This window comes from Cupressus sempervirens, chromosome 1 (assembly GCF_028749045.1).
Source record: "Cupressus sempervirens isolate cs-2001-9-10 chromosome 1, ASM2874904v1, whole genome shotgun sequence".
In the NCBI taxonomy this organism is placed as follows: domain Eukaryota; kingdom Viridiplantae; phylum Streptophyta; class Pinopsida; order Cupressales; family Cupressaceae; genus Cupressus; species Cupressus sempervirens.
This window is the reverse complement of record NC_143118.1, coordinates 585,308,392-585,335,942: the sequence shown is the minus strand read 5'-3', so window position 1 is coordinate 585,335,942 and position 27,551 is coordinate 585,308,392.

The following is a 27,551-nucleotide window of genomic DNA, read 5'->3' as shown; positions in this document are numbered from 1 at the left end:
CTAACACCCCCCCTTAAGATAAACTTAGGGAGTAGCTAAAAACCTAGAAACTACTACTAAAACTAGAAATGGGTCCCAGCAAACAAGGCCTGATGAGGTACCCAAACACAACCAAATCTTTGAAAAGAGGAGAAATAGAGAAAATCACATGGGAAAAACCCTACTCCAAAAAAAAAATGGAAAACATGCTGAAAGAAATTAGTGAAGGACTGAAGAAGCTTCCAAAGTAGGGAATGTCCTAGAAGATAGGAACAAAGATGACCATGTAGAACATGACTAAAGCATGTATAAGCTACAAAGCTTTATTGGAAGTAACTACTGATCTGAACAACCTCCACTAAAATAGAACCTAACTAGATAGAGAAGAGTGTAATTTGCATTGGGTTAGGAGGCACACAAAGACAAAAAATTGAACTCAAAAATATAGATGGCATGAAACACCAATGCCTTAAGAGATGATCAATTGAACCAAGGAAGCATGAGAAACAATAGAAGAACCCCTCTAATGTAGACAAGGGTGAGGTGACAGGCAACTGGAAAAGTAGGCAAAAATGACTACATGTCAAGGAACCATGATCAAGATGCACGAAAGAGTACATATGTGTGTACTAAGGTGATCAATCTTAGACAGAACATGAGTCTAATATCATAGAAGGGACACTCGCTAAACAAAGGAAGATGGCAAACAAAGGCAAAACATCAACTACCCATGGCACTTTATCAAAGTAGTGCATGTACAATAAGGCACAATATATGGTGAATCCCAAGAATACAATAATTTACATGAGTTTCCTTAGATGAAATTGCTTGAATTAGAAGAAAAAACAAGGCAAACAATTGAAACAAAAAATACAGATGCAGTATGACACTTTATCTTAGTCCATTTGCAAGAATGCATACAAATGATGTCTAAATAGACTAGAAGAGAGATAATACTAGTACAATAGATAGTACAAGTCATGAAGAATCAACTAAAGCAAAGAAATCAATTCCCAAACTTGAAACAACCAAGTTATTTACCAGAATGGAAAAATACAGAAGACTGAATTGAATGTGCCTAGAGTAGAATCTAAAAAAACAACTTGATCTTTTTCCAACAAGATGGAATCTTTTTACTGGTGGCTCTATTTCAAACCATGGTGGCCCTTTGTGGCCCATGCTACCACCCAAGTGGCCTCTCTACAACTATTTTTACTGCCACCATTGGCCCTCCACAATTAGTGGCACATGTTATCTCCTCTATGGTTGATCTGCCTTGCTAGCAACCTGCGACTTCTCCTCCAAACATTCTTCTATTTTTTCTCATGCTTCCTTGGTTTGATTGATCAGCTCTTTAGGCTTTGATGTTTCATACCATCGATATTTTTGAGTTCAATTATTTGCCTTTGTGTGCCTCTTGATTTGATGTAGATTGTAGTCTTCTCTATCTGGTCAGGTTCTATTTTAATGGAGGTTCTTCATATCAGTAATTACTTTCAATAGAGATTTGTAGCTTCTACATGCTTTAGTGGTGTTCTATATGATCATCTTTGTTCCTATCTTTTGAGACATTCCCTACTTTGGAGGCTTCTTTAGTCCTTCACTGGTTTCTTTCAACATGTTTTCCATCCCTTTTTGGAGTAGGGGTTTTTCCCATGTGATTTTCTCTATTTCTCCTCTTTTTAGAGATTTTCTTGTGCTTGGGTACCTCATTAGGCCTTGTTTGTTGAGACCCATTTCTACTTTTAGTAGTATTTTCTAGGTTTTAAGCTACTCCCTAAGTTTATCTTAAGGGGGGGTGTTAGAGTAATTATATATTTCCTAATTAACTCTAGTTGCTTAAGCTAAACTTTAGGCATCTAATAATAAATTTCTTTTATTAATTATTATGATGCAACCTAGGTTAGACCCTTCTAGGGTTTCAATCTCCTTTATAAGGATGATCTCTCATTGTAAACATTCACACGAGATAATTCACTTTTGATAATAGTAATCTACTTTTTTGCTCATCAAGAATGTCTCATCTATGGATCTGGAAATTTTTGCCTCCATATCCTTTTGCTTCTCTCTTCTGTAATAGATGTTTGCATGTAGGTGATTCTTCAGAGTTGTGGGGTTGATCTTTCATTAACTTCAACAATTATAACTCTTTTCACATTTGAGTAGCACAATTTGTGGCCCTAATCTTTCTAGGATGTTCCTACTAGCACTAAGTTGCAACACAAATTCAACCCCTTTCCTCAATTGTACAACATGTCCATTCCCATTGAATTTATGTATTTTTTTAGTATACCTATTGAACCTAATCATGTTTTTTTCTTAGTTTTGGTTTGTGGGGTTTTGATTTATAAAGATAGGTGGGATTTGATGAGAAATTGCTAGAATTTTTCCTAACTGGGTAAGAATATAAATAGGCACTAATACATTTGGTACCAAATTGCAACGACAGTGCCGTTGCAGTTTTTCCATCACAACCTTGTTGTTGTCACAATTGTGATGATAGATTGTCACAATTGTGATGATGACAAGGTTCTGACAGAAAAACTACAATAGCACTGTCGTTGCAATTTGGTACCAAATGTATTAGTGAGGCATGAATGACTAACCATGCAGCTCCTTGACTATGATCACAAATAATAACTAGGCCCATTTTTTTTCATGCTCATCATATGATCATGCATCAAGAAATCAAAATAATCCTTCATTGATCTTAGCTATAATCCCACAAACTCCTTTGTCTTCCCCTATGAGTCAATTTTTCATTACTTACTTTCTACCATTTCTGACAATGCACATATTTACTTACTTTCATTTTTTATTTATCTTTGATCCATGCCTCTCCACACATTCTAGACCATCCCTTTTTCCCACCTCTCCTAACACCCATATAATAAGTCAACACAACATCTCCCCATAATGCACATATTAGATTGTGTAAAAGGCTAAGTGAGCAGATTGAGAAAAGAATTCAATAATGGATTATCTTAACTTTGGTTACAATCATTATAATAGTGATCCACAACTTCCTTCTAGGTTTAGGTTCTCTCCCAATAATGAAGAGATCATAACACATTATCTCATGAGAAAGGTCTTAGATAGAATTTTTACCAGAAGGTTCATTATGAAGTGGACTTTAACAAGCGTGAGCCTTGGGGCCTCCTTAGTATGCTCAATCCCCTTCATTATTGTTCACTATGTATATAATCCCACACATCTATTTTATATCGAATGATGATATGTGCATATTGAATATTGGGTGTCTATACTATGTATTCTAAAATCATCCATTTCATATCTCCATCTCTACATAAAGTCTTTCTAGTTTCTTTCTACTCACACACTCATTTCACTTCACAAGATCATCTAAAATTATATCAATCCAAGCTCTGAATAGTTTGCTTTTGTTTGACCATCTCATAATTGTTAAATGATGATTATTCTCAAGGATTAGTTCCAACTATTAAGAATAATAATCATTTGGACCTAATAAGTTGAAATGCTAAATGATGATAGTTATAGAGGAATAGTTCCAAATATTGATGGAATTTATTGAAGAGTGATCTTGGGGCCTTCCCACTAGGGCCTTTGACCAACATTGACTCATGAACTTGAGTCTTGGTCCACACAACCTTATTGGTTCCAAAGGAAAACATATCAAAGAAAATGATGACCCCAAACACATCAAACAAATTGTTTGGTGATACTAATGTTTTGAGAATTATAATAATGTCATTCACTATTATTTGTTTTTTTTATTATAGGATTTTTTCTATAATATAGTTTATCCAAGGTTAATGATATGATATTTATTAATTTAAAATATAAATAAAATTAATATAATTTCTAGATTAGATCATGTCCTAATATTTTAATCCAAGTTTCAAATCATACAAATTGTGATGTATTATCAAAATAATAGATGAAACATTGATTAAAAACTAACAATAGCTTTTGATTCTCTCTCTCTCTCTCTCTCTCTCTCTCTCTCTCTCTCTCTCTCACTCACACACACACACACACACACACACACACACACACACACACACACACACACACACACACCAAATTTTGATTGATAAAACATGTATATAGTCAAAATTAAGAATCATATAAACTAAATAACCTATTATCTTTGATACTTATATATATATATATATATGCTTCCTTTATCAATAGTGTGTTTACTTGGGCTACAATGGTTCTAGGTATGGAAACGACAATCCATATTGGGAGAAATTTTAGCATGAGCTTAGTGGATGATTGATATTTATATATATATATATATATCAATCATCCACTAAGCTCATGCTAAAATTTCTCCCAATATGGATTGTCGTTTCCATACCTAGAACCATTGTAGCCCAAGTAAACACACTATTGATAAAGGAAGCAAATATAGTCAACAAAAACATGGGCTCTCACTCCAAAATACACTCTGGCTCCCACATAGAATTTTTCACCATGTCAATGTTGATGTCCATTGCAATCTATGATAAAGTCCTTCAAGAATATACTAGAAAACACATTAATCATGTGTATTGTTCCTTGTTTAATCATGTATAAAATGTTCTCTACTTGAATTTTTTCTTCTTCTTTTTTGTATATTTCAATGTTTTTGTATTTTTGAAAATTTCACCTTTTTTGGTATTACTAAGGCACCTATTGCTATATTTTCACTAAGATAATAATTTTTCTATGATATTTAAGTATGTAAAAAGAGATTTTGAAGCATGTCAACTGTAGAACCCCTTCAGATGAAGGGTGTTTATCAATTCTTTGAGTGATTCTCCCTTAGTTGTTGAAAGTTGATAACCATCAGATCCAAACACTACAATAACTATGTATGAATCAAGCTAGTTAGGCTCAAACTTCCCTTTCTATATCTATTGTTGTTGATTCTTAGGGTTTTCCCTTAATATGAGGTCACCCACTTGGAAGTCACGTGGTTTGACTTTCTTCTTGTAGCTTTAAGATATATGTTTTTGATAAACTTAGAGATGATCACATGCCACTTATCGACATGCATCTAGAAATTATAGCTTTTGAAGTCAAGATATTCTATAATCATCATCATTAATGAGGCCTTTCAAAGAGATTCTCAAAGTAGGAATCTAGACCTCAATAGGAAGAACATCATTTGCTCCATATACCAACACAAAGGTTGTTGTTCTCAAAGGAGTTCTAATGCTAGTTTTATAATCCCATAAAGCTAGATTAATTTGAAGGTGCAAGTCCCTTCCAGACTTGTTGACTATGCAATGTAAGATCTTAAGGATAGCCTTGTTGGACACTTCCACTTGGCCACTACCATGGGGGTAATAAATAGAGACCAATGCTGTTTGATTTTAAAATTTAAGCACAACTATTTGAGATCCTTATTTTTAAACTATCCCCCATTGTCACAAATGATGGAGGATGGTACACCATACCTGCATATATTGTAATTAAGAATGAACAGAGCTACCATTTTTCCATTAGCCTCAAAAAGGGGGACTTCTTCTACCCATTCGGTGAAGTAGTCTGTAGCTGTAATAATAAACTTGTGTCCATTTGAAGAAAGATGAATCTAACCTACGTTGGGGCTCAAAATTGCGTTCTCATTTTGAGCATTTATTTGAAATTAAGTCAAATCAAGCCCCATAAATACATGTGTACTCAACTATACCTTTGAGGCCCCTGAGGTGTTTAATGTTTCTAACACCTTCTATTTAGCCCGTCCACAAGTTCCATGATGATAAACTATCATTCTAAGTCATTTGGAAAAGTCCTATTTTGAGCAAATGTCAAATCTACATTTTTCACCAAAGTGTCAAATAGTGACAAGAAGTTGAGTTTGTCATTGAATATCTCACACCCAGAATTGCATCATGACCCACCACTTTGGGAGTGTCTATTGTCCATACCCAAGGACCTATGTTTTAGATTTTGAGTCATTTCAAATCCATTTGGCTAGGTTTTGAATCCCTCAAAGTTAGTAGTTTAAGGTTTTCATGTTGATGCACATTGTACATAATTTTGGGAAGCCCTGTTTGACGTGCTATAATTTTGACCAGTTGACCGAAATGCTAAATTTCCTTGTGTTGTATTGTAGACATCAGAGAATTGTTATGTTTCAAGTTTTAGCTTATGAAGAATCTGTTTGATTAGATTTCAAATGTGATTCCATATGCAATTTCTAAAGTTTTACCGGTGTTAGTATTTGCAGATTGATTGGTACACCTATTCGGCACATCATAACTTGAGATCCATGCTGGGTAAGATCAAATAGATTGTACCCTTGCATTGTCCACTGAAAATATTCCAAGTGTGCTAGTTTGCAAGTCATGATAAATCCATCTGCACACTTTTCCAGGTCAATTCCAGTCCAAAAAAATCAATTTTCTATCACTTTTTCAATCTGTAAAATCCAAGTAGCCCATTTTGACCGATCGCCATTTGCACCTTGTTATTCGTCATGAGCCCAAATCATAGATCCATATTATCCTTGTGATGGAGAACCAATGGCCCAATTTTTGTCTTTCCACGTGTCAGTTTACCCAATTTTTGAAGCCGATTCTGAGCCCAATTTATTGTTTTCTGACATGTTTTCTTGTAGGTAATTTTGCAAAGGTAACTTTGATGGTTAATATCTTTTGACTAGGAATTCGTCATGAGACAAATTTTGACAAGGTGAAAGTATACAAAATAGAGAATTAGTAGGTCAGTTTTTAGAGCCTGATTATGTGTTTGGGTTAGTTTTTAAGGCTAGTCAACAGACCTCCTAGCGCAAAATTGATAGGTTGCAAATTAATGAAAAATGAATTTTAAATATCAAGTTAATACTTGAAATCAATTTCAAACATTTCAAGGTGATCATTGGATCATTATTCAAGTTTAGTTGCGTGGAAACAAATTTTTTTTTAAGCCAGACTCACTTGAGGTTCGACTAATCTACATCAGATTGCTAAGAGACTGTGAATGGAGATCATGCATTATGATGTTAAAACCTCAAAATGTAATGATAGTTAATGAGATGCAAAGAGTAGATAAGGGAACACGTTGATAATTGCAAAAGGAAAGAGCTTATAGCATTGAAAGGACAAGCTACAGATATGGAGAAGCTGCCAACTATTAAAGGAAGCTGCCAGTGGATGGTTGAGATCCATGTATAACATAAAACACCAAAGAAAAGAGGAGAATTTGAATGCATTAAAGGGAAAGGTAGAGGTGGCACATGAAAAAGAAGATTCCAATAGAATAGAGAAGCCATCGCATGTGGAGAGGCACTTATGCAGACTTGCAAGCCTGCTCTAGAATCTGTTCATGTTACGCAAGTTGTTCTTGACTTTAAACATGATAGTGAGGCTTTGTATTTCTAGTATGGGATCAAATTAGATAATGTAGCTAATACTCAAATTGCATACTCACTGATGGAGAAACAACAGATAGTTGAACTGTCGGCTAAGAGGAGAAAAACCATTAAGGGTTTAGTCCCACATGGGGTGGGCAGTGTTTCCTTTAGTTTTTTAAGTTCTCTAGCACTCACCATAAGTAATGTCCAAAGAAAAGTGCCTTTTGGAAGGCAGCTGCTCGCGTGTGGGCCCCGTGCAATAATGGATGGCCAGCTTGGAGGTTCCAGTTAAATTTTGATGTGAAACACAAAAATAAAGTTGCTGAAAAAACTAGCCCCAAAGGTAGGACATTGCCAAAAAAGTTGAAGTTTCTGATGGTCACCATGTCACCATCAAAAAGTGGGAGGGACTCTCCATTAATGACATAGTGGCCCCCCGAGAAAAGGAGTTTCCAATTGGAAACTCGTAGGAAAACCATGAAAATCAGGTAGATAGAGATGGGTCCCACCTATAGATCTGGCAACGAATCAAGTAGTGACAATTGGCGGTCAATAGGTTGTACAGTGTGACTGAACAATGATGTGGAGATTCAAACCAATAACAAGGTGCCGCATGGCATGAGTTCCAAGGTAGACGGTGATGTGGCAAACAGATATTTTAGATGTGCCAAATCGTGCCATGTGGCAGATCGGAGGGTCGTCACTATGTCACTAAGAGGAAGTTGCTCACCAATTAACATAGTGACATAGTGACCATGACATGACATGACATGTTGACATGGTGGCAAGCAGGACCAACGATGTAGTGCCATGGTAGAATGGAAGACCAATTAGATCATGACACATGTCACCAAGCTAGTCAACAGGTTTGACCCCAAATTTAAAGGGTAGGCAAAAATTCAAAAATGATAAAAAATTGTTTTTAAATAATTTTCTCCAAAGTGCATGTATACTATTATGAAATCAAAAGAGGCACCTATACTAAAGTATAAACTTTAGAAAAAAACTTAATTTTTGAATATCAAAGTTGCAGACCTAATAGTTATGCCAGAGGGGGACATTTTCAAACTGATTTTCAAGGGGTTTCTGAGAGACTAACATAGCGATATTATATATCGCCAGAACCAAGAAGATCTGAACTTTCCAAATATGAAGTCAAATTGTGCACAGGCCTTCACCAGTTTGTGTTATAAGCCATTTTTTGATTTTGAGGGCCTTCTCAATGGAATGAGCAGATGTGATCATTGATAATCAGAATTAGAGGGTAGTTTTAAAGGCTTGTTGGGATCTGACTATTGAGAAAATCATCCTTAAGCCATTTTCTTGCATTCTTGAAGTCACTTTGTAACTAGTTTTTCACTTTTACTATGGTTTCATTTTAACACCAAAATTAGTTATATTCTTTCATCATGAAATTTCTCAAATATTTTTGTACTTGGTAGAGGCCAAATGATGGGATTTGATATGCAATTGAAGAGAGAGGGTAGAAAGAGGTTTTTTCATCTTCTTGGGAAGGAATTCTGAGTGGATACTTGCCATCTCCTGATTACATCCGAGTTTTTCTTCTTCCTATATCTATCTCTTTCTTTCTCATTATATAGGTTCCAATTTTTTGGAGAAAAAACCACTCACTGCTATGATACCAGGTTTTGGTTCCAATTTTTGATGTGTTCTTATAACTGTGATACCACATTCTCTTGTATGAACATCATTAGGAAGGATAATACAAATAGTTCAGATCTGTTAGGTGTTTTCATGTTTTCATTTCATGCATATGGTTGTATTGTTTCAAAGAAATTAATACAAAGAACATCAGGTTGAGTTTCATCTTGAATCTTGTCTCCTATCTCAGTGAGCTTCAATGTTTTATGATCTTTGAACAAAGAGCCTAGATCATAGTTGCAGTCCCTTAAGGCTATATGTTGTCTTATTGTTGCTTGTAACTCAAGGGGTTATGTAAATGCTTCAGTGAATCAACAGGGTTACAGGTTTATTGAGAAGGATATCATGTAAGAATGAGGTTTGGATTGAGCGCATATGTTTATTTACAAGGTAAATAGATAGATCGTATATTTGAATCTATACTTAAGTATCAGATATCCATATGTATGCATTTGATTCATGGATTTTTCCAATGGATTATGCACTGGTCAGCTACAGGATCATTAAAGTCTTATTGTTGTATATCTGAGGGTTTGTTGAATTCAACATTATTAATCAAACATTCTTTCCCTTTTATGTTGAAGAACTAAAATATGATGCCCTCACTCAGCTTGTGCATTCCATAGAGTTGTAATTTGTTACTGCACTTCTTTTTTATTGTATAGGTTATTAGGAGAAATAAGGGTTTTATCTACATAATTAGGTTTAGATTTTTGTTTTGAATGCACTAGTACCGTATCTCAAAACCTTAAGGTTAACCCGCCTAGGTCTTGCAGAGCCTAAAGTGAAGGAATTGTGCCTTATAGTTGGCCCAAGACTGTAGTCAGATGTATCTGTCATGTAGGAATTTGCTAGCCTTAGATGCATTGGTCTAGTTTCTTGGTTATTTTCAAAACTGTTAAATTGGGAGCCAACAAAATGGTGACTCTGCTGGGGAATGTATTTAATCTATAGGATAGACAAACCTTGAGAATTTGAAGAAGATTCAATACATCAAAAAAAATTTTCTATAGCAGTAGGGTTGTGTGAGATGTTTACCATTTCTCTGCTAATGTTTTATGTTCCCCAGTTAAGCTTTATTCATGGACAGCAATATGTTGTGAAATTGGATGTAAATTGTGTTCTATGACTGTTATAGGTCTATCTTCAATCAGTTCAATTTTTCCATATGTTGTTGAGAAAAGTTCAAAGTCAAGAACTGAATTATGAAGTGTATTCTCTTTTCAAGGTGTTAAGTGATTCGCAAGTTTTTCATATTGAAAGTTTGGTTCAGAAAGTACAAATGGTAAAATTGTTTCAAATCTTTTCTCACTAATTGTGAGTGGTGATTCTAAAGTAAATCTATGTACCAGTGCATGCTTTGTTTTAAATATCAGAAGCTTTCAATATTTGTGGGTAGATCTAGTTTGATGGGAAAGAGAAATTACAATTTTATTGATTAATGGTTTATGTGGTTGTTTGTGTCTACTGAAGTAATTCATTTCAAAGGGTGAATCACTATTGTGATTTCATTTTCCTCTCCAAGGAGGTGGGGGCTCTAAAAATGATTTTATCTACAGTGTGAAGGGTTTGATGCTTGCACCTATGCCAATCAGCAAATTTGAGGTTTCAAACAACAACACATAAAGGTATTTTCAGTTTTCATATCTTTGTTGTTCATGAAAGTTGAATGGTAGAAATGGTTTCCTCCATCTAGTGTTTTAGCACTAAGAAAATAGAGGTAGGAGTTTAAATTTTAAGAGATGGATTTAGAATCTAGGTTTGAAAATGATGTGCCAACTCTTGAAAGTGTTCGTGCAAATATTGCTAGATTGAAAAGAAAGATTCATGATAAGACTATCTTAATGTTAAGAAGTAGAATTGGTGATATTAAGCGTCTTAGTGGATTTCAAATTTATATGAAGTTCAAATCAGTAGTTATGAATCTTGATGAGTTTTTCAAACCTAAGGAGTCTTTATGGCCAATGGTGCTCTTATAATTTTTTATGCAACATTAAGTTGATTGGTCAGCCAAGATAAGATTAGATAAGATTTGTGAAATCCAAGATTTTATCATAGAAATTGAAAGTGCTTTGAAGGCTAATGAGTCTAATATTAGTGAATGCAATGAGTCTGTTGAAAATGATAATGAACATGAGGAGTCTCAATTTTATGAATCAAAGGACAGTAATCAACAATTTGATAATAGGCATAATATAGATTCATCTTCTTATGATAATGAATATAAAGAAAAGGAACAGTGTGACAGTACTAATAGTCTTTCTTCTAGTGATGAATGTGAATGTGTTACGATACTAGTTGTTGAGGTATTGTCTAGAGAAGAAGAGGTATGCAATGATCAGAATGTTGATTTTTCATAATATATTACTAATAAGTCTATTGTTGTAAATGTGCCAAGCCATTCGGATAATAATCATAGCTAACGAGAAGAAACTAGGGATTAAGTCTTCTTAAGTGTTGATGAAATTTTTGATTTGTTGGCTCATGATTTTGAAAGGTATGCAAATTTATCGAAGGATGCTTGTGCTTATCCATGTTTGGCATTTCCATATGGTGAATTCATTTCCCCTAAATTTGATGTTGAAGAGGATATAGTTTCAGAATATGCTATGTCGAGTTCGGGAGGTGTATGTGATGGTAATTCATGCATCAATGCACATGATGGCTTCTATGTTGAAAATGACGATGTAGAGATAAGGTCTATTACTGGTTCATGTTTTTCTCATTTTCATGAAGATGAGATACACTTGGATAGCTCATATGACAAGAAAAATAACACTAATGAAATGGTTTATCCTAGTGAGTTGTTTGAGGAATTTTTTAATACAAATCAGCATATTGTTAGAAGAAAATTTCATGATGACTCTTGTGATTTAGTATCTAATCATTTGATAGAATATGAAGACAATACAATGTATGTTCAATCTAATTTATGGAGTACTGATATTGCAAATGAGGAGAAATCAGATTTTTCATACTCTTCATGAATGGATGCACAAGGTGAGTTACAATCTGATCCATGTAACTCGTTTAACGAAGTAGAATACCAAGCTTTTGTGTTTTCGATTGAAGGAATCCATGGTTTAGCTAGTGATGATCAATTTCAGTTTGATATTAGTTGTTATGATCACGCTGATTCATTTTTTCATAGTGAGCAAGATGAAGAAAGCATGCCTGATTTTTATATGCATTGTGGAAATAATGATAGTAGTTTTGTTTTTCCTAATGAAATGATTGAAAGTGCTGATGTGTTGGGTGAAACAAATGAGAATAAGAATTTTAGTTTACTTTAGGAGAATGGTGATGAAAATTAGGTGTATGATAGAGGTAAGAAGTTGTGAAAACTTTTCAGTGGCCTGGGGCCATCGTTTGTACATAATCTTAGTGGTAGTTTCCTGTTTTCAATAAAGCTCTTCAAGAGAGTTTTTGCAAGAGTGTGGTCCGCTTCTTCTAGAGATCTGAAATCTTGCCATGCCCACAAGGGGCATGCATCCCTAGACAGAGCCACTTTTGGTGCTCAAAATTGCATTCTCATTTTGAGCATTTATTTGAAATTTTGAGTCAAATCAAGCACCATAAATACATGTGTACCTAATTGTAACTTTGAGGCCCCTGAGGTTTTTAATGTTTCTAACACCTTCCATTTAGCCCATCTACATGTTCCATGATGATAAACCATTGTTCCGAGTCATTTGGCAAAGTCCTGTTTTCAACAAATGTCAAATTTGCATTTTTGACCAAAGTGTCAAACAACGATAGGAAGCTATGTTTGTCATTGAATATCTCGCACCCAGAATTGTGTCATGAGCCGCCACTTTGGGAGTGCCTAGTGTCCATACCTAAGAACTTATGCTTTAGATTTTGAGTCATTTTGAATCAGTTTGACCAGGTTTTGAATTTCTCAAAGTTGGTAGTTTACTATTTTCATGCTGATGCACATTGTACATAATTCTGGGAAGCCCTGTTTGATGTGCTATAACTTTTGACTAGTTGACCAAAATGCTAAATTTCCTTTTGTGTTGTATTTTAGATGTCAAAGACTTGTTATGTTTCAAGTTTCAACTTATGAAGAATCCGTTTGATCAGTTTTCAAATGTGATTCCAAATGCAATTTCTAAAGTTTTACTGGTGTTAGTATTTGCAGATTGATTGGTACCCCTGTTCGAGAAATCATAACCTGAGATCCATGATTGGTAAGATCAAATGGATTATACCCCTACATTTTCCACTAAAAATAATCCAAGTGTGTTAGTTTGGAAGTCATGATGAATTCATCTGCACACTTTTCTAGGTCAATTCCATTCACAAAAAATCACTTTTTTGTCATTGTTTCAATCTATAAAATCCAAGTAGCCCATTTTGACTGATCATCATTTGTGCCTTGTTATTCATCATGAGCCCAAATCATAGATCCATATTATCCTCATGACAAAGAACCAATGCCCCAATTTTTATCTTCCCAAGTGTCAGTTTACCTAGTTTTTGAAGCCGATTCTGAGCCCAATTTATTGTTTTCTGACACATTTTCTTGCAAGTAATTCTGAGAAGGTAACTTTGACGGTTAATATCTTTTGACTGGGAATTCGTCATGAGACAAAATCTAACAAGGTGAAAGTATATGGAATAGAGAATCTGTGGGTTAGTTTTCAGAGCTCGATTAGGTGTTTGGGTCAGTTTTTAAGGCCAATCAACGGACCTCCTAGTGTAAAATTGACAGGTTACAAATTAATGAAAAATGAGTTTTAACGATCAAGTTAATACTCAAAATCGATTTCAAACATTTAAAGGTGATCATTGGATCATTATTCAAGTTCAGTTGCCTGGAAATGAATTTTTTTTTAGCCAAACTCACTTGAGGTCCGACTAATCTACATCAGATTGCTAAGAGACTGTGAGTGGAGATCATGCATTATGATGTTAAAACCTCAAAATGTAATGATAGTTAATGAGATTCAAAGAGCAGAAAAGGGAGCATGTTGATCATTGCAAAAGGCAAGAGCTCAAAGCATTGAAAGGACAAGCTGCAGATATGGAGAAGTTGCCAACTATTAAAGGAAGTTGCCAGTGGATGGTTGAGATCCACGAATAACAGAAAAAACCAAAGAAAAAAGGAGAATTCAAATGCATTAAAGGGAAAGGTAGAGGTGGCACATGCAAAAGAAGATTCCAATAGAATAGAGAAGCCATCGCATGTAGAGAGGCGCTTATGCAGACCTGCAAGCCTGCTTCAAAATCTGTTCATGTTACACAAGTTGTTCTTGACTTTAAATGTGATAGTAAGGCTTTGTATTTCTAGTATGGGATCAAATTAGATAATGTAGCTAATACTTAGATTGCATACTCACTGATGGAGGAAAAATAGATAGTTGAACTGTTGGCTAAGAGGAGGAAAACCATTAAGGGTTTAGTCCCACATTGGCTGGGCGGTGTTTCCTTTAGTTGTTTAAGTACTGCAACACTCACCATAAGTAATGTCCAAAGACAAGCACCTTTTGGAAGGCATTTTCTTGCATGTGGGCCCCGTGTGCTAATGGATGGCCAACTTGGAGGCGCCAATTAAATTTTGACTTGAAACGCAAAAAAAAAGTTGTCGAAAAAGCTCATTGGAAAGGTAGGACGTCATTAGAAAAGTTGAAGTTTTTGATTATCGCCATGTTGCCATCGAAAAGCAGGAGGGACTTGCCATTAGTGACATGGTGACCCCCTAGGAAAAGGATTTTTTGGCTAGCAACTCACCAAAAAACCATGAAAGTCAGGCAAACAGAGATGGGTCCCACCTATAGATCTAGCAACGAATCAGGTAGTGACAAGTGGCAGTCAGCAGGGGTGTACAACATGATTGAGCAATGATGTGGAGCTTCAAACCAATCACAATATTCCATATGGCATGAGTTCCAAGGCAGATGGTGATGTGGTGAACATATATTTCAGATGCACTAGATTGTGCCACATGGCAGATTGGAGGGTCGTCACTATATCACTAAGAGGAAGTTGCTCACTAGTTAACATAGTGACCATGACGTGGTGGTGAGTAGGACCAATAATGTAGTGACATGGCACAATGATATGGCAGAATGGAAGACCAATTAGATTGTGACACATGTCACCAAGCTGGTCAACAAGATTGACCCCTGATTTAAAGGGTAGGCAAAAATTCAAAAATGATAAAAAATTGTTTTTAATAAATTTTCTCCAAAGTGCACATACAGGATTATAAAATCAAAAGAGGCACCTACACTAAAGTATAAACTTTAGAAAAATTTTAAATTTTTGAATATCAAAGTTGCAAACCTGATAGTTATGCCAGAGGGGGACATTTTCAAACTGATTTTCAAGGGGTTTCTGAGAGGCTAACATAGTTATATTATATATCGCCAAAATTAGGAAGATCTGATCTTTCCAAATATGAAGTCAGATTGTGTACAAGTCTTCACTTTTTATATTCCAAGGGTCTTCTCAGTGGAATGAGAAGATTTGATCATTGATAATCGAAATTGGTTAGAGGGCACTTTTAAAGGCTTGTTGGGATCTGAATGTTGAGAAAATCATCCTTAAGCTATTTTCTTGCATTCTTGAAGTCACTTTGTAACTATTTTTTCACTTTTACTATGGCTTCATTTTAACACCAAAATCAGTTATATTCTTTCATCATAAAATTTCTTAGATATTTTTTTCTGGTAGAGGCCTAATGATGGGATTTGATATGCAGTTGAAGAGAGAGGGTAGAAAGAGGTTTTTTCATCTTCTTGGGAAGGAATTCTGAGTGGACACTTGTCATCTCCTGATCAGATTCGAGATTTTATTCTTCCTATATCTATCTCTTTCTTTCTCATTGTACAGGTTCCAATTTTTTGGAGAAAAAACCACTCACTGCTATGATACCAAGTTTTGGTTCCTGTTTTTGATGTGTTCCCATAATTGTGACACTACACTTTTAGCATAATTCTCTTGTATGAACAATATTAGGAAGGATAATATAGATAGTTTAGATTTTTTAGGTGTTTTCATGTTTTCATTTCATGCATATGGTTGTATTGTTTCAAAGAAATTAATGCAAAGAACATCAGGTTGAGTTTCATCTTGAATCTTGTCTCCTATCTTAGTGAGCTTCAATGTTTTACGATCTTTGAACAAAGAGCCTTAGATTGTAGTGCAGTCCCTTAAGTCTATATGTTGTCTTATTGTTGCTTGTAACTCAAGGGGTTATGTAAATGCTTCAATGAATCAGCAGGGTTGCAAGTTTATTGAGAAGGATATCATGTAAGAATGAGGTTTGGATTGAGCACAGATGTTTATTTACAAGGTAAATAGATAGATCGTATATCTAAATATATGCATAAGTATTAGATATCCATATGTATGCATTTAATTCATGGATTTTCCCAATGGATTATGCATTGGTCAGCTATAGGATCATTAAAGTCTTACTATTGTATATCAGAGGGTTTGTTGAATTCAACATTATTAATCAAACTTTCTTTCCCTTTTATATTGAAGAACTAAAATGTGATGCCCTCACTCAGCTTGTGCATTCCACAGAGTTGTAATTTTCTACTACACTTCTTTGTTATTGCATAGGTTATTAGGAGAAATAAGGGTTTTATCTACATAATTAGGTTTAGATTTATGTTTTAAATGCATTGGTGCCATATCTAAGAACCTCAAGGTTAACCCACTTAGGTCTTGCAGAGCCTGAAGTGAAGAAGGAGTTATGCCTTATAGTTGGCCCAAGATTGTAGTCAGATGTATCTGTCATAGGAATTTACTAGCCTTAGATGCATTGGTCTGGTTTCTTGGTTATTTTCAAAACTGTTAAATCAGGAGCCAACAAGATGAAAGGTCAATTGTTGAAATGGCCAAAGTGTGATAAATGGAATTAGCTCTCTGGTTAGAGCATGAATAATATTTCCATGGATTTGGCACTATCTATAGGACTTGACATATTTAATTGCCTCTTGCTCCATATTTGACCAATTGTAACCAGATCTAATAAGATTATGAGCTAGTGTCAAGCCATTAGAGTGAGATCCACAAATGCCTTTGTGTACATTGATTATTGTGTGTTTCAACTCATCAAGTTCTAGACACCTAAGGAGTGTTCCATCAGGATCTCTCCTAACCATGTTATCAGCAATAATAATATATCATGATGCATTATGGATTAAGTGATATTTTTCATTATGGGTTAGATTGTCCAAAATTATTTGGTCACGTAGGTAAGAATAGATATTATGGCAGCGATACAAATCATGTCCTACAATAGAATAGATCATCCAAGATTTAGGTGAATTATAAGCAGGGTAGAGTAACATCTCCACCATGAATTCATGTTGAAAATCATTCTTAGACATCTTTAGCATGGTAGCAAGTGTAGTCATTGCATTGGCTGCATTGTTGTCTACCCAAGGAACTTATTGAAAAGTGACATGAGTGAAGCATTTTTTTAAATCATCAACCATTCATTTATAAGGTGTCAAATTCTCATTCTTTTTCTAATAAACATCATTGACTTGATTGATTACTAGTTGTGAATCATAGAAGATATTCAATTCATCTACTCTCCATTCGACAACAATTTTCATGTTGTTTATTAAGGCTTCATATTCTACAATACTATTTGTATAGGGAAATAAAATCTTGTACACCTTAGGAAATTAATGCTTTTTTCATGTTATAAATAAGAGCACAACACTAGATCCTTGTTGTGTGAAGGAACAATCAAGAACATCACCCACTTTTGATGTGTTAGCATTAACATAGATTCATCAAGAAATTCAATAATCAGTAGTACAAGACTTTGCATTGCTTCTTCTTCTAATTGATCACCAATTTCTTATCCTTTGATAACCTTTCTTTCAACATATGTAATATCAAACTCACTTAGTATCATTACCCATTTAGCTAAACTTCCTATTAGAGTCACCTTACTAAGTAAATACTTCAATAGATCAGTTTTGGCAACCAATTGCATAGTGTGAGCAAGCATGTAATGCCTCCAGTTTTGAGAAGCAAAGACAAATGCCAAGAAAGATTTTTCAATAATGTTATAGTTCATTTCATAAGAAATCAAGGTGCGACTAAGATAGTAGATAACTTGTTCCTTGTTGTCATTGTCCTCTTGATCTAGAAAGATATCAAGAGATGACTCAGTTGGTGATATATACAAAATGAGAGGCTTCCCATAAATAAGAGGCATCGAAATTGGTGGATTAAGAAGATATTGTTTTATCTACATTGAACTCTAATCACAATCTTTTTTCTAGTCATATTTTACACCTTTATGCAGAGTCTTAGTAAAAGGTTTTGATCTATTTGCCAACTATGAAATGAATCTATGAATGGATTGAAGTCTTCCTTGCAACCCCCTATTTTGACTAATATTATAGGGTGGAGGCATTTCCATTATTTCTTGAACTTTTTATGGGTCCACCTTGATTCCTTTTGTAGAGACTATATAAGCAACTTCCTAGAAGTTATATCAAATGCAAATTTCTTAGGATTCAATTTGAGATTGAATTTCTCCATACAATCTAGAATTGGTCCTGAATCTTGAAGATGAGTGTTGTGCTATGTACTCTTGACCAAGGTGTCATCAAAATAGTCATCCATCATATTATACATCATACCATGGAAGACTGTTGTAACTACCCTTTGATATATAGCATTGACATTTTTCAGACCAAATGGTATCACATTCCAATAGAAGGTACCCCATGTACAAGTGAAAGAATTTTTCTCTAGGTCTTCCAGTGCAATTTTGATTTGTTTATAACCAAAAAATTGTCCATGAGTGAGTACATTTCATATTCTATTCTCCATGAGTGAGTACATTTCATCCTTTGGACATGTTGAGTTTAGATCTCAAAAGTCTATACAAACATGGATAGACATATCATGTCTGGATACTGGAATAATGTTTGAGATCCATTTAGCATAATCGATAGCATGGATGAAACCAACTTTTAAAAGATTTTCTAGTTAAGCTTTTACAAGTAATTCTACATGAGGATGCATCTTATTGAACTTTTTTTGGATAGGTTTTACTCTTGGTAGAATGATAAATGATGCATTATGAGGTCAGGATCTAAGCCTAGCATATCTGAGCAAGTCCATGTAAAATTAATCTTTTTTTCTTAAAAGAAGGCGATAAATTCCTCTTTTTCTTCTACAAATAAAGATTGTGCAATAGGTATCAATGAGGATGTTCCATTGTTCCCAAGTTGATTGGTTGTATTGGTTCTATCAAAACTGATGATCTCTCCTAAAAATGACTTGGAAGTGCATCAAATATCTCATCCTTAGGCACCTTAGATAGGTTTTCACCTTGGGATACATCATTTGTTTTTACTATTTTGGGTTTTGATATTTCTACAATGTGGTTTTCACCATCAGACCATCTATTTATGTTTTATTTTAATTGTATGACTAAGATATTTGATATCATCTTTAGTCATATTCATACTATGTTCACTAGTAGAGGATGATATTGGTTCAGCAACATGTAAGTTTTAGGCAAGAGCATAGTCATTCTAGAATATAGGGGCTCCACTAGATGTAGTATTGGGATTCCAATGTATTAGCTTAGGATAAGTGAGTGAGAGAGATGTGGTAGGTTTGATGGCATTCATGGTGTAGTCATAAAATGCTTGGAAAAGTAATTTGATACCTAAAGTGATTTCATCCAAAGGTGTATTCAAATTCCTTTGAATTCTAATGACATTAATTGGAGACTCAATGACACTAGTAGGATGAGACTCATCTGACTGAACCCTAGATTGTTCACCTATTTCAAGCTGATTTTCATATGTATGAACTTGATCTACATCCTTGTTTGAGGTTGCTTCTAAGAGAGAATCAAATACATACTCTTGAGAATTTGTGCTACATGGAGTTAGATTGTAGAATTCCCCAACAGTGATGGGAACCCATTCTCCACTTTCATTATCATCTTGATTTTTACAAAAAATTTCAACAGTTATAGTATGACTGGAACCTCCTTGTTCCTATTGAATATGGGAGTATCAGTAGTGTTCTCAAAAAAATCATTGTCAACATCCACCGTACTAACATGTGGTATGAAGTCATTTTGTGCTACAAAGAATTTAACAAGATCTAAAGGAACTAGATAAGGAAAATTATCCTCATCATTAGAGTTGTCCTCATGATTATCTAACTCAGTTTGTGACTCTCTTTCAAATGAACTTTTACATTTTGGTATTTATTTATTAATCCCTAGATGAAAGAGAACCTTCTTGAAACCTAGGCTAGTTGTATCCCAAGACCTTCTAGATATTTCTTTGATAGGATCAATCAAGTCATTATTTTTACATCCAATTAGACCCTTTCCTTTGTAACCAAAGTTTTTAATTAGCTTAAGACTTAGACCATACTTTTCAAGAGTAATCTCATGAGATTGTCATGTGAGATTAGCTAGAATTTCCTCTTTATATAACCTTGTTATGATGGCTTTTTTTTTATCTTCCTCTTCCAGAGGTATAGTAGCTTTGAAAAAAGCACCATTGAATTTAGTCTAAGGTGTTAGCACAAAAGGTCTATTTTCTTCAGATGGTCTGCCATAATGATGAGGAGACTTAGGAAGAGATGTCAAAGATATAATAGGTGCAATGTGATACTTGCCCATCCCATTTTTTGTCAACTTGAATGACTTCTCCATTTCTTTTAGCTTGTTGAAATAATGATCCATAGATTCTATATTAGCAAGAACAAATCTTTCAATACATTTTATCATGTTATAGGTGTGACTAGTATTAGTAGGTATAGTGACTTCAAAGCCTTGAAATGGAAACTTGATGCATTGATGGTATGTTGAAGGCACAAATTGCATTTCATGTATCCATGATCTTCCTAACAAGATATTTTATGCTAATGGAATGTCAAGGACTTGACAAGTAACATCCCTTTCTACTAGACCAACTTGAAGTGGCAACACAACAAGACCTAGAGATTTACACTCGACTTCATCATATGCCTTGATGGTTATTTTGTGATAAGGATCAATAGACTCTTCAGAATAACCCAATTTTTTTAGCAAATTAGAAAAATAGATGTTTAAACCAGCTCCATTGTTGATGGGCATGTGACAAACATATTTTTGATGTATCATAACTTCTATGTGCAATGGTTAGTTATGAGGATGACTAAATGAGTTATCAGCCTCTTCAAAAAAGGAGAAATAGTGTGGTGAGGTCAAGTGACCCACCATAGATTGAAACCTATCAAGATCAAGATCTTGAGGTAAACGTGCCTCATTGAGGGATTTTTCAAGAATCTACATATGAGCAAGCAAAATTTTAAGTAATTAAAAGATTTTTCTTTGAGCATTCATCCATTGCAATTGGTCAAGGATACTCTAGTTGGTAACTGTGGAGGATGTTGTGATTTTTGTACCTCTTCTAGATGGACCAGCAATAGGTTTCTCTTTATGTTGATACACCTTGGGAGTAGAAGGCATGGAGAATTTTAGTACTATCTTGGCACAAGAACATGTAACAACATTGGCATGAGATTGAAACTATGCTTGATTAGATGTAATAGATTTAGCACCTCTTTAGACAAATGATATCTTAGGTCTTGGATTGTCATGTTTTCCTTTAGTTGTGATAATGTCAAAATGTTCAAAGTCCACGGGTTCAATCATGGTGATCACATTATCATCATTAATGTATGTATAATTGACCTTGTTATCAATCTTTTGTTTAGATTTTTCTCCTTTTTCATAATGTGGAAATGGCTCCTTAAAAGCTTTGTGGTTTGAATTCTTATTATGTCTACCCACAATGATTTCACCATCATCAATTAAGTCTTGAACTTTATGATGTAGGTTGGTACAATTGTTTTTTTTGTGATCCTTGTTCTAATGGTATTCATAAAATGCATTCTCATTCCACCATGGGGGTCATGGTTGTGATTCATAAGGATGCGTATTATCCAATGAAGTAATGATCTAATTTTGAAGCAAGGTTTTATAGACCACATGTAGAGGTTCACCAAGAGGTGTGTACTCATATTTTTGTCATGTAACCCAAGACAAGTTCTTTGTTTTGTTTCCAAATGTCTTGTTATTGAGAGTAGATCTATCAACATTTTTATATGCACTGATATTGTGTGTTAGGTTGAAAGCTTAGAGAGATTAGGAGTAATATTATCTACTACTCCATCATGTACTACCTCTCGATTCTTTTTTACATACTTTGATTTATCCTTACTAGAGGTAGACCCTTGCTTGATCTCTTTTTGAAGGGTTATTTTGCCCTTTTTGACTATTGCAAGAATTTGGCCTAGGGAAAAATTCACCCAAGAACTAAAGAACTCAAAACAAGTGCATAGTAGACCAAAATAGAGATAGAATATGATCAGAATGACAATATTCATTCAATAACTAGTTGAGAGTACACTAGGAGTGCCTGAATATAAAGGCCTCATGAGAGCTTCTAGAATGCATAGAAGTCAGCATCATGATATGTCATACAACTAGGCACATGTCCACTAGATATGGGTTATCCTCCATTAAGCACAAGATTAAGTGCGATGATGTGAGGATAAACCTACAATGGTGTAGCACACAAATCAGTGGTGTAAACAACATGTGCTAAATGAGGAGTGCGGATAACTATGTTGTCAACATGACAACTCAATGAATGATGCATACTCCTATGTTGTAGACACCATGTGCATAATGAGAGTTGCGTAACTCAATGAGAGTTCACAAACTCCTAAGTGTCTCACCTAAAATAATAATAAAATAATGCAAAATAATTAAATAATGCATTAACCTAAGTAAAACTTAAGTAAGTGTAATAAGAAAATACTTATTTACACCAGCAACCCCCCTTAAGTGCAATTTAGGGGAATGCCCTTAAGCTTACAAAATCTAGGATGAAATGCAATATGGGTCTCAGCTACTAGGCCATGTTAGGTACCGATGTACATAATGATATGCAATCTCCCATAAAACAGGGAAAGAGGGAAAACCTCATGGGAAAAAACCTCCCCCAAAAAGAGAGATAAATAGGGATTCATGGATGGATGGACTAATCAAGACCCCCCCATTATGACATACATCCAGTATATACATAGGAGAATGATGAGAAGAGAAAGAGAGACAAGATGGGCTCCCCACCCAAAAGAAGAATGTCGAACAGTGACTGCTCTGATGAAGAAGCTGATCCAAGAGTGCAGAATGGTGTTCCTCCCCTTAGGAAGGAACAATTCCAAAGGTACAAATGAGACACTTCCACTGTGTGTGGAAAGAATCCCATGGATAAGTGATGTCTCTAAAACCTACTCAACTAGCTGAAGAACCTATCCCAAAGAGCTGTCTGTCTCTACAACTGATGAAGAATCCTGCTGCAATTGCTGATCATAAGTATCCACAATCACTTCAACCTGGGAGGATTGATCATGTAGAGAATAAAAAAAAGAGTTTGGAACCCTTGTGACAATTGAAGAAGGTAATTCTGCATCAAGAAGAAGAGGAAAATCATGAATATTTTCCCCCAAATCTATCATTGAACCTATATCTGGAAGACTGGATGTACTCTACTATTCTAGACCTATCACTGTGGTAATGTATGCATGTGGACTAAACTGATTAAGTGACCTCAAATTGTATTTTTTGATAGAACCCCACATGTCTAAATCTATTGAAGCACTATTTCTGGAATCACTATCAGTTTCCACACTGTATGATGTACGAAGAGGAGTAGAGGACAAGCTTGGAGAACTTTCCTCAAAATGTACATCCTTCTCCACAAAAAATTGATGTGTCTGAAGATCTAGAAGTCTATATTCTTTCACACTATCTTCATAACCAATGAAGGTACAAGGCCAAGATGACTATGCCTTACATCCCCTGGAAGATCTCTTTGCCCATGCAGGACAACCAAAGACTTTGAAGTGTGTCACAATAGGTTTTCTACCACACCATGCCTCAAAAGGAGTTTTTCCATCTAAGGCTGGATGAGGAGAATGATTAAGAATGTGAGTGGCACTAGAGATTGCTTGGACTTCTAATGATGGATCAAGAGACTTGGCATGAATCATGCAAATTGCCATAGATTTGAGAGTTTGAATTCTCAATGCTGCAACATCTGTCTTATGCAAACTGAATGCTGAAGGAGTCTAAAGATCAATTCCCTCATATTTTCAAAAGTCCTTAAGTCTTTTGTTCACATCCATGTTTCCATTGTCCATGAGGAGTACTTTGATGGCCTTTCTAGATTTTTGTTCAACATGAGCCTTGAAGGCTAGAAATGTGTCCAATACTTCATTCTTGTTATGCAAAAAGTAAACCCAAGTGCACCTTGAAAAGTCATCAACTAAAGTAAGTATGTAGCAACCTTGGCTGAATGCAAAAGGACCTACTAATACCATGTGAACCATCTAAAGAACACCTATTGCTCTTGAAGACTTCCCTCTTTTTAACTTCCCCTCTGGATGCATATCCACTGAATCTGTTGAACATTAAACCTTAGAAAAGTTGATTTGAGGTAGACCTTTCACCATGTGGTATGTGCAAAGTTGTTGAAAATAGTGGTAGTTAAGATGACCATACCGCTCATGCCATAATTGCATGTTTGAATTGGATTGTGATAACAAGGCCTTTGAAGGAGACTTGGGTACAAAATGAGAGAAAGAGTACAACCTCTTGTGATCATTCACTTTCCCCACTGCAACCAAGGAATCATCTTTAAGACTACACACCTGAACTGAGTCTGGAAGGAACTCAACTCTATGTCCATCTCCAAGGTGAGTGATTTGGAAGATTGATAGGAGATTTGAACTTAGGTTTGGAACATAGAGAACCTCTTGAAACTCTCCATTTTCCATCTCAACATTTCCTTTTCCTTCAACTCCCATTTTATTATCATTCCCCATGAAGATGTGCAATACCTTTGAGTGATTCAATGAAGAAAAATCCTCCTTTGAAGAACCCATGTGATATGAGGCACCTAAGTCAAATATCCATTCCTTTGAAGAGTTTGCATTTTCCATGAATGCTTGCCCTTTTCCCTTTGAATCTGAAGATGACCCTTTGTCCTTGTAAGCATTAGGCAATGGAACATGATGTTTCTTCATGATTTTGGTCAATTCATCAATCTTTTTGATATAACACTCATGCTCTTCATGACCCAATTTCTTACAATAAGCACACTTCATCTTCTCCTTATTATTGTCCCCCTTCTTGTTAGAATTTGAGGACTTGCCTTGTTGATTGGATTAAGGTGTTGTCTTTTCTACATCCTCTGATTTTTCTTTCTTTCACTTCTTCTTACCCTTTCCTTTACTTGAAGACTGTCTAGCTGAATGTTGAGAACCCTCATCAGCCACCAATGCTTTGGACTGAGGTGATTTGAGAATCCCCATTGATCTCAGCTTCTTTTCTTCATCATTCAACAGTTTAGCATATTCATCAAAAGTGGCTTTCTTGTAGGTAGACCCTAAGGTAGTCTTTGAGGTGTTAAAAGAAGATACAAATGTGGAATATTCTGATGGCAGCTTGTTATGGATGAGATAAATTAGTCTGTCATCTTTGATAGAACTCCCACAATCAGTAAGCTTTGTCCTTAATTCATTCACCTTGATGATGAAGTCTTGTATAGAGTCATATGACTTAGAATCTAAGGATACAAGCTCATCTTCAATTTTGAACACATCCTCTTCAGACACTTTAGCATAAAGGCTTTCGAGGGTATCCCAAGCTTCCTTGGATGTAGTACATTTCCTAATTTGATACATGATTTTATCATCTACCCCAAAACATATATCACCTAGGGCTTTTCTAGCCATTGCTACTCAATTTGAAATTTCACTTGTTCATACATTATCACCTGCTGGTTTAGGAAGAGTACCATCTACATATTGTGAAACTCCACTATGCATTAAGTGATATAACATTTGGATTGACCACGAAGCATAGTTATGAGGAGTAAATTTAGGAAACTTAAAGTTTCCCATAATGCAGAAAATGAAAGAAAAATGCAAAAAAGAGAGAACACAACATCAAGAACACCCCCCTTTTTCACTAAATTAAGAAACCCCCCCAAAATAGATGCTTTGGGCACTTTATCAGTAGTGTGATTACAATGGGCCACTTGCCAATTTAGGCCTTCATGGACTTCTGATTTTTCTTGTTACAAATTCTTAATGGAGTACAAATCTAAAACTTTACAAAGTGCTACAATACTAAAGCATTACAAAGCAAAGAAAGGCCATATTTCTGAAAGTGACAATTTTGTCCACACAAAACTACAATTTGATGCTAGATCTAGAAATTAGACAAAAAAATACGCACTTTCAAAAAAAACAAAACTTGTTTTCGACTCTAGATGTGCCCGTATGGAGCATTTGAAGTTGCAAAATGTAGGATTATCTAGGTACAGTCACCAAAAACCTCAATTTCTGAACAATCCATGTACCAAAACTAGAAAATAGCTACACCACTAAAAAATTTAGAAAGTTTTACCCAATTTCAAAAAAAATTGCAACTAATTTGGAGTTTGGATGTGCTAGTTATGGCCTCCCGAAATTAGACTTTAAAAACCAAAATGAATTTGGAGAGGGGTTGCATCAGCAAAATATGAGGTTAAATTTGATGGTCATACGACCATTATAGTAGTTATAATCTACCCTATTTTGACGTCCAGATGAGTGTCAATTTTAATTCATGCAAAGGATGATGTCAGCAAGAATCTGGACAGTGATGATGTTGGCAGAGGGTGAGGTAGTATGGAATGTACAAAAATCTATGCAAATTTGTTGTGTGTCCTACCTACATGTCAATATAGAATGCTGACTCAACAATTATGGGTTGTGACGTGGTAGAGGATTCACTACGGATGTGGCTGCAAATACAATTTAATAGTCGTCGTGTGTCCGATGGTGTGGATTGGTGCTACTTTTGCTGCGTGTTGCAGGGTTGTACAATAGCCAGGAGACTAACAGGGAACTATCAAATAAAATGTCACTAGAATATCCTTTTCGCTATCAAAGATATAAACTATTGTTAGAGCAGTTGATTAATCCCACATACGTTGGGATAGCACTTTCAAGCACTCTTTTTAAATGGAAGCCCATAGACTTAAAATAAATAAGTCTTGCCGCAATGGTTGCAAGGTTTGACGAAAACCTTGTTGCCAAATTTGGTGGGTTCGACCGCTGCTTGGTGGAATCTTACGTCGGAGGTTGGGTTGAGGCTATCAGAATCATGGCCTTTCTGGCTGTGAGAATTTCGTCAAATTTTTGTAAGAGAACATCAGATTTGCAAGGAGGGCTTTATGCAGTACGGCTTGAGGAATATGACCACATACTTGTTGGCCAATTAAATAATATAAAACCCTACAAAAATAGATAAACCCAAAAATTCCACCAAAATAATAGAGCTGAGCTGGGGTGTCACTACCTAGTTCGGCTAAAAAAATTTCTCTGCCTATAGAACTGACGAAAAAATAATTCTGAAAATACCAGTTTGAAAAATAAATTGCAAAGAAGAAAAATATTTCAAATCCGAAAATAACAATAAAACAGATTTGAAATTGATCATACCCGAATTGCAATCGAG